Source organism: Chiloscyllium plagiosum, unplaced genomic scaffold (assembly GCF_037043375.1).
Source record: "Chiloscyllium plagiosum isolate Xiang-an unplaced genomic scaffold, Cpla_swu_hap1 HiC_scaffold_27, whole genome shotgun sequence".
Taxonomy (NCBI): Eukaryota; Metazoa; Chordata; class Chondrichthyes; order Orectolobiformes; family Hemiscylliidae; genus Chiloscyllium; species Chiloscyllium plagiosum.
In genome coordinates, this window is record NW_028270165.1 from 19142329 (window position 1) to 19153905 (window position 11577).

General features: G+C 47.5%; 1 protein-coding gene across 1 annotated transcript in view; it reads right to left on the reverse strand.

Annotated features, from left to right (window-relative positions):
• Positions 1-11577, reverse strand: part of LOC148143339 (uncharacterized) — a 163159-nt gene that overhangs the window by 124507 nt on the left and 27075 nt on the right. The gene's annotated exons all lie outside the window — the stretch shown is intronic.

Below are 11577 nucleotides of genomic sequence, written 5' to 3' on the forward strand. Positions count from 1 at the left end.
CTGAACTGCTGTGCTCTTCCAGCACCACTAATCCAAAATCTGCTTTCCAGCATCTGCAGTCATTGTTTTTACCCATGCTAAATTAGGCAAAATATGCAGGCAAGGTGCATGACTCAGGGATAAATGAAGAGCAATGGGGCAGGGGAATGGGTGTGGGTGGGTGACCCTTGGGAGGGTCGGTGAGGCCGAGTGGCCTGCTTCCATACTGTGGGGATTCTCTGAAGGGAGGGGTTTTTGGAAAGTGTGTTCTCCCCCCCGTCTGCTGCAGGGGCAGCGCATGCGCAGTGCGGCGTCCCGCTGTTGGTTTCGTTCCGCCCCTCGGTCCTTTATGGACGTCACAACGCGGAAGTGGCCCTGTCAGTTTCAAAGTGAATCTCCCGCCCTCAGGACGACTCTTCATCCTGGGATGGAGACAGAGATGGGAGGAGGGGAAATTGGTCACTTGTAGCAACTGGAGTGAATGCAGGGAGGGAGCAGACTCCGCAAACTCAGGTATGTGTCTTAGTTACCCGGGTGAGGAGGAACTGAAGGATAGAGATTGGGAAGGGGGAGGGCTGGTTATCTTTTCTGTTTTGATGTTTAAAATGCACCCGATTCCCACCATTAACAGCCACAGGTACAAGTACAGCACATGCAATATTCCTCATTGCAACTTCAAGCCGGTTTTGCATCCTCTGTTCTTCCACCTTGCTCCAGCACATTCAGCTTCTTTCCCTCATTCCCATTCCCCCCTGTCCTGATGTTCCAAGCTGACCCGCAAAAGATCGGTTTGTCCCTCCATTCTTTCCCGGTGGCGTCCATTACTCTTGTCTATTTCTTGCCTTATCCGGCCTTGTGCGTGAACAAAGTGTTAGCGTATATCCTCTTTCATTGCAAGCTGCTTCCTTGTTTGCGAAAGCAACATTTCCTCCCATTTTTCGCCGACACTGAGCCTTCTGACCTCCTTGATTGTGTGTTTTTTTTTGTTTTTGCAGAAGCAGGAAACAGATGGTTATAACTGTACGAGCATATCTAGCTTAACCCTACACCCCCTCCCCTCACAGCACCTTTATCTGTTTGTCTGTAACATCCACCATTGTTTACAGGCACATTTCATGTATGCACAGTTTAGCTAATACAAAAGCAATTATATATTTCCTTTCATTCTTAACTCCACTCTTGGCTGAAACAATTATACCCTGGCGTTAGTTCATTTACCTTGCAGAAGCAATTATGGTTGCAGAAGTAACATTGCTTTACCTATATCCCACAGGGGAGACCCTACAACCTTGTATAAAATAATGTGAGGCATGGCGAGGGGAAATAGACAAGATCTTTGATCTGGGATTGCTCATAGGTTTAGGGTGAGGCTGAGATTTAAAAGAAACCTCAGGGGCAACTCCTATATCCAGAGGGTGGTGTGTGTAAAGAATGAGCTGCCAGAGGAAGTGGTGACTGCTGGTACAATTACAACCTTTAAAAGGTATCTGGATGGGTATATGTTGGGAAACATTTAGAGGGACATGGACCAAGTGCTGGCAAATGGGACTAGATTGATTTAGGATATCTGGTCAGCATGGACTGAAGGGACTGTTTCTGTGCTGTACATCTGTGATTCTGGCTTGCCACAAATGTTTGTCACGTCTGTATGTTCAGTTTCTCCCTGGTGTTGGTGTTAATGCCTTGGTGTCTTATTTTGCTCCCCACATTCTGGAGACATTAACCGTTTCCTATCTGGTTGTTCTGATGATCTGGACTGCTGTCCAGATCTTCGGATTTCTGGGATTGGTCAATAAACACACCTGGAAATGACTCTTTTGTCAATCATACAAGCAATAGTTTATTCTTTGATACAGCCAGGTCAGTAGACTCTGATCAGCCCAGAAGGATTAGATTCCAACAGTGTGGAAACAGGCCCATCGGCCCAACCAGTCCACACCTATCCTCTGAAGAGTAGCTCACCCAGACCCATCTCCCTATAACTAATGCACCTAACATTATGGGCAATTTAGCATGGCCAATTCACCAAACTGTACATCTTTGGATTGTGGGAGGAAACCAGAGCACCTGGAGGAAACCCATGCAGACATGGGGAGAATGTGCAAACTCCACACAGCCAGCCCCCGGAGGCTGGAATCGAACCTGGGACACCTGGTGCTGTGAGGCAGCAGTGCTAACCACTGGGCCACCGATGAGTACTCCTAGAGTGCCAAAAGAATCCGCCAACTTTTACAGAGTTTGTATAGAACTTATGTACATTGTTTAGAGTCAGACATTGGTTGTTACTATGTGATCATGCTCAATCAGATCCCGCGAGGTCCTCATGCATTTTTGACTTAGCCGAGGGCGGCACGGTGGCTCAATGGTTAGCACTGCTGCCTCACAGCCCCAGGGTCCCAGGTTCGATTCCAGCCTTGGGTGACCGTCTGTGTGGAGTTTGCACATTCTCCCCTTGTCTGCGTGGGTTTCCTCCGGGTGCTCCGGTTTCCTCCCAGAGTCCAAAAATGTGCAGGTCAGGTGGATTGGCCATGCTAAATTGCCCATGGTGTTAGGTGCAATAATCAGAGGGAAAATGGTTCTGGGTGGGTTACTCTTTGGAGGGTCAGTGTGGACTGGTTGGGCCGAAGGGCCTGTTTCCAAACTGTAGGGAATATAATCTAATCTATCATAATTTCTTGTAGACAACCTGTTCTTGGAATCGTATTTGTCCTGTCTGGCGGTTAGGATTAAACCGTTACTTCTGCGATTGATGATTAGGTTCACATTTGCAGTTTTTTTCACTGGATTTACATCAGTCTGTGGTATCTTGTTTGTTCTGAGTCGTGAGTATCTGCCTGACTCAGTCCCACCGAGTTAGCCAAGCAGAAGCCATTTTGTCCTACCTCCCATGTTAAAGTGGAGATTTGAGGTGGCCCAGGGAATCCTTTGAGAACTCAGACCTGTAAAGCCTCTCTCTTGGTTTGTCCTGGAGATCATACTCTTTGGAATCCTTACAGTTGGAGCAAGGTTGGCTGAGACTGACCTCTGCATCCTCCTCAGATGTAGGTTTCATCAACTTGTCCACTGGCCAGGACAAGGTACTGTTGTGGGAACAAGGGCTCCGACAGTGACCTTCTGAGGGACATCTTTGCAATCCAGGACAAGGAAATTGGTAGCTTTACCTTAGCTGAAGAAATAATAGTCTGGTTTGGTGTATATTACGGAGAGTTTGTCAAAATAGGTTACTGAAATGTTACAGCAGGGGGTCTGGTCAGGTCGACAGGAGGAAAGGGTTGACGTTTTGCAAGAGGGGTTGCTTGAGCTCTGTTTTAAAAAAAAATGGGCCAAATGACTCGAGCACTCGCACTGTATGGGAGACAATGGTCCTCAGAATGCTGTTCCCATTGGGCTCTCCCTTAGCTCTATTGTACATGGTCTTGGTGACAGTATCAGATTCTGAAAAGAGAAAAGGCCTTTCAATGCGCAAGGGAAGGGTTCCTTTCCAGGTCCATGTGCAGCATAAGGCCTACTGTACGCCAGCCGGTGTTACACCGGCTGTTTGTATACACAGACCGGAGCTATTGGAAAGTGATATTTCTCTTCACAGGGTTGGCAGTAGGAATTCTGACGAATAGAATGGAATCGGGGACTGGGGATGGGTCAAGTAAGTCACCTCCTGATAGAGAGGAGTAACATACTACTGCCTCTGGGGTGAATAGCGTTCTGTGCACCTGTATAAATAAGTTGTTTGTGGATTGAGGAGTTTCTCCTATCAGGCTTCCCTTTTCTCAAGTTGGCCCGACCTGCAAAAAGGGATGGTGTTCCTGAGTTGATCATTTTTATCCTCACTAGGCTTGCGTCTGCAGGTAAAATAAAAAAAAATGGTAACGACATGGTAACTCCCACTGATTTCTACTGTCCAGATGGACCATCTGGTCTTTCTGATGTAAGAGTCCATTGCAATAATCAATCTTCATCACGTTCCACACGTCAAAGGCGTCTGGTCCGGTGCACTGGACGACATCTCCTCAGCATGGGCGGTGGATAATCTCTGATCATTCCTGGTTGCATCCATACTTAGTGGCGTTCCCCATCAGGATGTTGTATGTGATCAGAAAGGTGAGGAGATAAGCGATTCCCCCACATGTCCCTCCTCTTAGTTCAAGTATCTGTAATAAGATTAACATTAGAACAACAGCAAAATTCAAAAACCCAACTGGACAGGGTGCACTCCTTTTGTTGAGATTCCAGGATTCTCTCCTCCTCTTCCCCACTTTTGATTGGTGTGGTCAATCAATTTACAATGGTGCAGTTGGACCCAAGCTGAGCGCCCAGCGACTGTGACCGCCGTAGGGGTGGGAGGTAAAACCTGGAAAGGGCCATCGCAACGAGGTTGGAGACCTTTGCCAGTCCAGTTCTTGATGAGCACCAACAAACCAGGCTCTACCCGTGACAAGGCTGAAAGGGAGGGAACATCGCTGTAGGCCGCACGCTCCTGGGAGTGAAAGGCACGCATAACATTAGTTAGAGCAAGAACACAACCAATCATTGCTTCGGTCATGTGGTGGAAGTGGACTGAGAAGGGAGCCGAATCGTTCCAAGGGGTACGGAGGCGGTGACCAGAGAGACTCTCAGTTGGAGTCAGTCGTATCTTGCCTGCAGATATGGATCGCATCTGGAATAAGGCCACAGGGATTAGCATAACCAGCACAGAAACAGACCCTTCGGTCCAACTCATCCATGCCGACCAGATATTCCAATCCAATCTAATTCCCCCTGGCAGCACCCAGGCCATATCCCTCCAAACCCTTCCTATTCATATACCCAACCAAATGCCTCTTAAACATTGCAATTGTACCCACCTCCACCACTTCCTCTGGCAGTTCATTCCATACATGCACAACCCTCTGCATGAAAAGTTGTCCCTTAGGTCCCTTTCAAATCTTTCCCTTCTCACCTTAAACCTATGCCTTCTAGTTTTCGACTCCCCCACCCTGGGCGGAAAAGACCTAGGCTATTTGCCCTATCTATGCCCCTCATGATTTTATAAACCTCTCTACGGTCACCCCTCAGGCTCTGATGCTCCAGGGGTAAAATAAATGCCCCAGCCCCTCTGTCTGTGTAACTGGTTAAAGCTCCTTCCCATTGTCAGTTCACTGGGACACACACACTTATTCTGTGTAACCAGTTAAAGCTCAGTTCACTGGTAGTTCCTCTTTGAAGCAGGTCGAATGGATTTCTCTTTCCAGATTCAACCCCCCAATGATATTGAGTGACCCTGTCAGATCTTGTTATGGAATTTCTTCCAAGATTTCTGTCTGCAGATCCTCCCCTTCTGATACCTGTTAGCAAGTTGAAATAAATCATCACTGTCTCTACCGAGTAGAAACTCTGATTATATTGTATGTGTCTGTGTATTTAAAGTACTAACCCAGGAACATACAAATGGTATTTTTGATTTAAAATACATAGGAGACATGAGGAAGGAGATGTCAGGACCTGGCAATCTCTAAACCCTAACAGGATGTTCCAAGTGGTAGTGCAAACATTTCAAAATGAAGTGGATGGCCATAGAGCTGTACAGCACAGAAACAGTCCATCTCATCCATGCTGACTAGATATCTGAAATTAATCTATCTTATTTATCAGCACTTGGCCCATATCCCTTTAAACCCCACCTATTCACATACCCATCCAGCTGCCTTCCTCATTCCCCGTTTTACTTGTACTGATACCTTTGGGGATCTCTGAACTTGGACAGTAAGGTCCCTTTTTTCCTCAGCACTCTTGTCGGGGTCTATTATTTATTGCTTACTTCCTTCTCTATTAAGATGAGAGTTGTCCCTCCAGTTTGCTGTTTGATTCGTTGTGGCAATAGAGGAGGCCAAAGATGGTAATGTCAGAAAGGGGGTGGGAAGGGGAATTGAAATGGGTGGTGACTGGGAACGCTGGTCAGCTCTGTGGACCCAGATATGATGCTCAGTGAACCATTCCCCAAGTTTGCGCTCGCTCTCCCCGATATAGAGAAGACCACAACTGGCAAACACATGGCAAATGCAGTACCACAATATGAAGTTATAGCCTTTGCTGTGGGGAAAAAAAAAGTAGAAAGGAAGTGCATTGTTTAAATGGAGATGTAATTGGATGTGGAGAAAGTGAGAACTGCAGATGCTGGAGATCAGGGTCAAAAAGTGTGGTACTGGAAGAGCACGGTAGGTTAGGCAGCATCTGAGGAGCAGGACAGTTGGCTTTTTGGGCACGAGCCCTTCATCAGGAGTGATGTGTGGATGGACAAAGGAGCCCCAGCGTCCTCCTACACCAGTCACTGCCAGTTGTCAGACAGGTGCAGCAAGCAATCAGCAAGGCAAGTGGTATATGAGCAAGAGGAATTGAGTTCAGAAGTGGGGATGCCTTCCTGCAGTTAGGGTGTCATTGAATATATTCAAGGCTGAGTTCATCTGATTTTTGAACAACAAAGAAATGAATGTTTGTGGGGGAAGGCAAGAACATGATTTTAAGACCAGTACAGAACAGCTCCAGAGTCATACAGCACAGAAACAGACCCTTAAGTCCAACTAGTCATAGAGATATACAGCATGGAAACAGACCCTTCGGTCCAACTTGTCCATGCCGACCAGATATCCCATCGCAATCTAGTCCCATCTGCCAGCACCTAGCCCATATCCCTCCAAACTCTTCCCATTCATATATACCCATCCAGATGCCTTTTAAATGTTGCAATTGTACCAGTCTCCACCACTTTCTCCTGCAGCTCATTCTATACATTTACTACCCTCTGTGAAAAGGTTGCCCCTCAGATCTCTTTTGTTTCTTTCCCCCCTCACCTTAAACCTATGCCCTCTTGTTCTGGACCTCCCCTTCCCCCCACCGCAGGGAAAAGATTTTGCCTATTTATCCTATCCATGCCCTTCATGATTTTATAAACCTCTATAAGGTCACCCCTTAGCCTCCAACGCTCCAGGGAAAACAGCCCTAGCCTCCCTTTAGCTCAAATCCTCCAACCCTGGCAATATCCTTGTAAATGTTTCTGAGCCCTTTCAAGTTTCACAACATCTTACTGATAGGAAGGAAACCAGAATTGTGCGCAATGTTCCAAATGTGGCCTAACCAATGTCCTGTACTGCGACAACACAACTGCCCAAATCCTATACTCGGAGGATTGGGAAAGTTTTCAAAACTTACAAAAGACAACTGAGAAAGAATGGAGGGAAAAACTGAACCTTTGAAGGTCAGCTTGGAGGCATCAAGGTCTCAGGACAGGGGGGGTAGGGATGACCCCAGCTATGGGCCACGTGTGAGCAAACGGTTCCAGATTGATTTACGATATCTGGTCGGTACAGACGAGTTGGACCGAAGGGTCTGTTTCTGTACTGTATACCTCTATGACTCTGGCTTTCCACTAATGTTTGCCGTGTCAGTATATTCAATTTCTCTCTGGTGTCGGTGTTAAGACGTTGATGTCTCATTTTGCTTCCCCTTCCCAGGGATGTTAACCATTTTGTGTCTGGTTGTTCCTCAAGAAGCTGCGTGGCAGGTTCACCCTGAATTGACACACATTGTATTTGCTTCCCAAAATCAGACCTGCTCACTCTCAGCAGGATCCCAATGTTGTGAAAGATATTAACTTTCAGGTGGTGGTATCAAAATTCAGAGTGATGTCAGTCTTGATGTTTTTGCTTTTTCTGCCCCTGTAAGATCCTGAATCAGCGCCTGCAGGGGAATTAGTTAGAGGGGGAGAGAGAGTGGGATGGTGCTTTCCATTTTGTGGAATAATAAAAGAAAAGAATATTCCACAGAAAGTAGAAATGCTTGTTCAGAATTTCTACCCTGCACTGACAGTGATGGCTTTTGTAATCTCTTTTTACAGCGTATTTGAAGATCTGATGGCGGAAGTTTCTCAATCAACAGATGAAGGGCTTATGCCCAAAACATTGACCCTCCTGCTCCTCGGATGCTGTCTGACATCCCTGTGCTTTTCCAGTGCCACATTTTTCGACTGACTCTCCAGCATTTGCGATCCTCACTTCGCTGTCAATGTCTGACAGTCACTCAGTCCACCAGGACCGCAACGATTTTCGACTGATTTCTCTGAGAGGGATCAAAGCTTTTTGGTTCCTGACTGAGTGAGTATGTTTTCAGCATCACTGGGACTGGACGAGAGACCCCACTGTTGCAGCGCACTGTGCGTGGAGCGTGTAGCAGCTATACGACCTGGAAAGAGGAATTCACGACAGGAAGGGGCTGGAAGTTCGATTGTGTGTGGCTGAAGCTTCATCCATGGAGAAACCTGAGGAATCCTGCCCCGTGGAGAAACCGTGGAAGTGTGGCGACTGTGGGAAAGGCTTCCGTTTCCCGTCTGCCCTGGAGATTCATCGGCGCAGTCACACCGGGGAGAGGCCATTCCCCTGCACCGACTGCGGGAAGGCCTTCAGACATTACTCCCACCAGCGGGACCACACAGGGGAAAGGCCCTTCAGCTGCCCAGATTGTGGGAAGGCCTTCATGTTTTTCTCTGCCCTGTTGGCCCACCGGCGGGTCCACACGGGGGAGAGGCCGTTCACCTGCCCTGAGTGCGGGAAGGCCTTCAGCACTTCCTCCACCCTGCTGATCCACCAGCGCATCCACACGAGGGAGAGGCCATTCACCTGCTCTCAGTGCGGGAAGGGCTTCATCTGCTCCTCCCACCTGCGGAGCCACGAGCGGGTCCACACGGGGGAGAGGCCCTTCAGCTGCCCCAAGTGCGGGAAGGCCTTCAGCACATCTTTCACCCTGTTGGCCCACCAGCGGGTCCACACGGGGGAGAGGCCCTTCAGCTGCCCCGAGTGTGGGAAGGCCTTCAGCACATCTTTCACCCTGCTGAGGCACCAGCGGATCCACACCGGGGAGAGGCCGTTCACCTGCTCTCAGTGCGGGAAGCGCTTCGCCCGCTCCTCCCACCTGCGGAAGCACCAGCGAGTTCACGTGCCATCGCAGGGGGATTGAAGGAGTGACGGCCGAGTGCCATTATCGATTGGACTATCAATCCGGTTCCGGGGACTACCGGGTTTGAATCCCACCACGACAGATGGCAGAGGGAGTGGGTGGTGCGGGGGAGAAAGCCCCCATCTGATTCACTCTCTCCCTTGTTAGGAAAGGGAACCGCCATTGTGGGAGAGTATTCATTCAGTCATTCCATCTGCATCCTTCACTCGGTCTGGCCTACACATGACTCCAGACCCACAGCAGTCTGGTTGACTCTACACTGCCCTCTCCCCACTGGCAAATGAGCAGGGAGAAACTTACCAGGATACAGGGTATGGGTTGAAATTGCTGAGTGAGGCAATACTTCCTCCGGATTACGGCTGTAACAAGGATCCAATTACAACCTGGTGCTGCCCAATAGTAAAGACAGTGGGGTATGTGTGGGCTTTGATCTTGAGCTGTTTAAAAAGCAGCTACTTTGTCTATGCCTTTTTGCAGGGGGGAATCTGAAGATGTAACTAAGTTGAGTCACAATAAAGGTTACCTGAACTTACCGCCGGGCTCAGACTCTCATTGAAAGCTTTGAGCTGGAAGACGTTTTTAGTTTAAAGCTGCTCCTTCGTTTCAGCCTCCTGCACTGAGTTTCCAATGTCATGTATCAGATGGAGCAGTGAATGAGAAGCGAGTATCGTGAGAAATTGTAAATCTTTCAGGTACTGCGTTGTTTCATCAGCATTGTAAAGTTTACTGACAGCACCAGGAGGTGTGGGCTGTGTTCACTAGAAATGATGTGGAGGTGTCGGTATTAGTCTGGGTTGATAAAAAGAAATCACCCAATACCAGGTTGTTGTCCAACAGGTTTATTTGGAAGCACTAGCTTTCTGAGTGCTGCTCCTTCATCGGGTAGCTGTGGAGCCGCATTGTAAGACACAGAATGTATATCAAAAGATCAGTATCATGCAACTGATGGAATATATTGAACAAGCCTAGATTGCTGTCAAGTCTTTCATCTCTTCGAATGGGTGCAGGTTTTGGTTCATGAATGTGTAACTGCCAGTACATCTTTTAAGTCACATTCTTGAGATGACTTTAGGTTTTATAAATAAGATGACATCTCAGCTCAGACAATGCATTTAAAGATGTGAGAATTGAGTCTGAAAATGTGTTGCTGGAAAAGCACAGCAGGTCAGGCAGCATCCAAGGAGCAGGAGAATCGACGTTTCGGGCATGAGCCCTTCTTCAGGAAAGGGCTGAAGAAGGGCTCATGCCCGAAACGTCGATTCTACTGCTACTTGGATGCTGCTTGACCTGCTGCGCTTTTCCAGCAACACCTTTTCAGCTCTGATCTCCAGCATCTTCAGTCCTCACTTTCTTCCTGAGAATTGAGTCTGACAGTATTCCAATCTTGAGTCAGACTGGTTCTATTTCCAAATTCATAAAATATTACATGGATTGACTGCCTGGAAATTGTGTGCTTTTTGACCAAAATTGAATACATCTGCAAATATAATTCTGCCAATACAAATTCACCCCATAGAATTGTGTGTGGGTGCATGTGAGTTTGTGCGTGAGAGTGTGTACATGCTTGGTAAAGTGAGTGTGATGGGTCATATTATAGAACAGACAGACATGGGGGAGTGGTGTTCAGGTACATAGTTCGTTAGAAGTTGCATCACTGATTGACAGGGCAGTTAAGAAGGCATTTAGCAGCATAGCATTCATTGTTCACACCATTGAGTACAGGGGTTAGGACATCATGTTGAGGTTGTATAGGATGTTGGTGAGGCCACTTTCAGAGTACTGTGTACAGTTCTGATGGCCCTGTAATCAGAAGTATTCTTATCACAGAGGGTTCGGTAAAGATTTACCAGGAAGTTGCCAGGACTGGAGGGTTTGAGTTATAAGGAGAGGCTGGGACTTTATTCACTGGAGGAGAGGAGGTGAGGGGGTGACATCATTGAGATTGATAAAATGAGGAGTGGAGGTAAGCTGAATAGCAAAGGGCTCTTGCTTAGCATCGGGGAGCTCAAAACTTGGGGGCATATTACTTAAGGTGAGGAGAGAGATTTAAAAGGAAGCGGAGGGGCAACATTTTGAAAGAGGGTGGCTTTGTATGTGGAATGAACTTACTGATGATGTGGTAGTTGCTGGTACATTTACAACGTTTAAACAGCATTTGGATGGGTACATGAATGGAAAGGTTTAGAGGGATATGGGCCAAATGCAGGCAAGTGGGACTGGTTTAGTTTGGAATCCTGGTCGGCATGGACCAATTGGACCGAAGGGTCTGTTTCTGTGCTGCATATCTTTACTGAAACCAGTAGAATTCTGAAAGGGGCTTGACAGGATAGATGTAGATAAAATGGACACTTTATGGGGAGGGTCATACAATCCCAACAATGTGGAAGCAGACCATTCAGCCCATCTATTCCTCTCTGGCCCTCTGAACAGTATCCCAGCCATATCCAACCCCTTACTCCATATTTCCATGGCCAAGCCACCCTAACCTGTACATCTCTGGTCACTATGGGTAACTTCACACAGCCAATTCTCCCTAACCTACACCCGAATCTATAAATTACCTTCTCAAGAATGTAATTTAAATGCAGAGCTTTTCTAAGAAAAATGTCAGTCTGA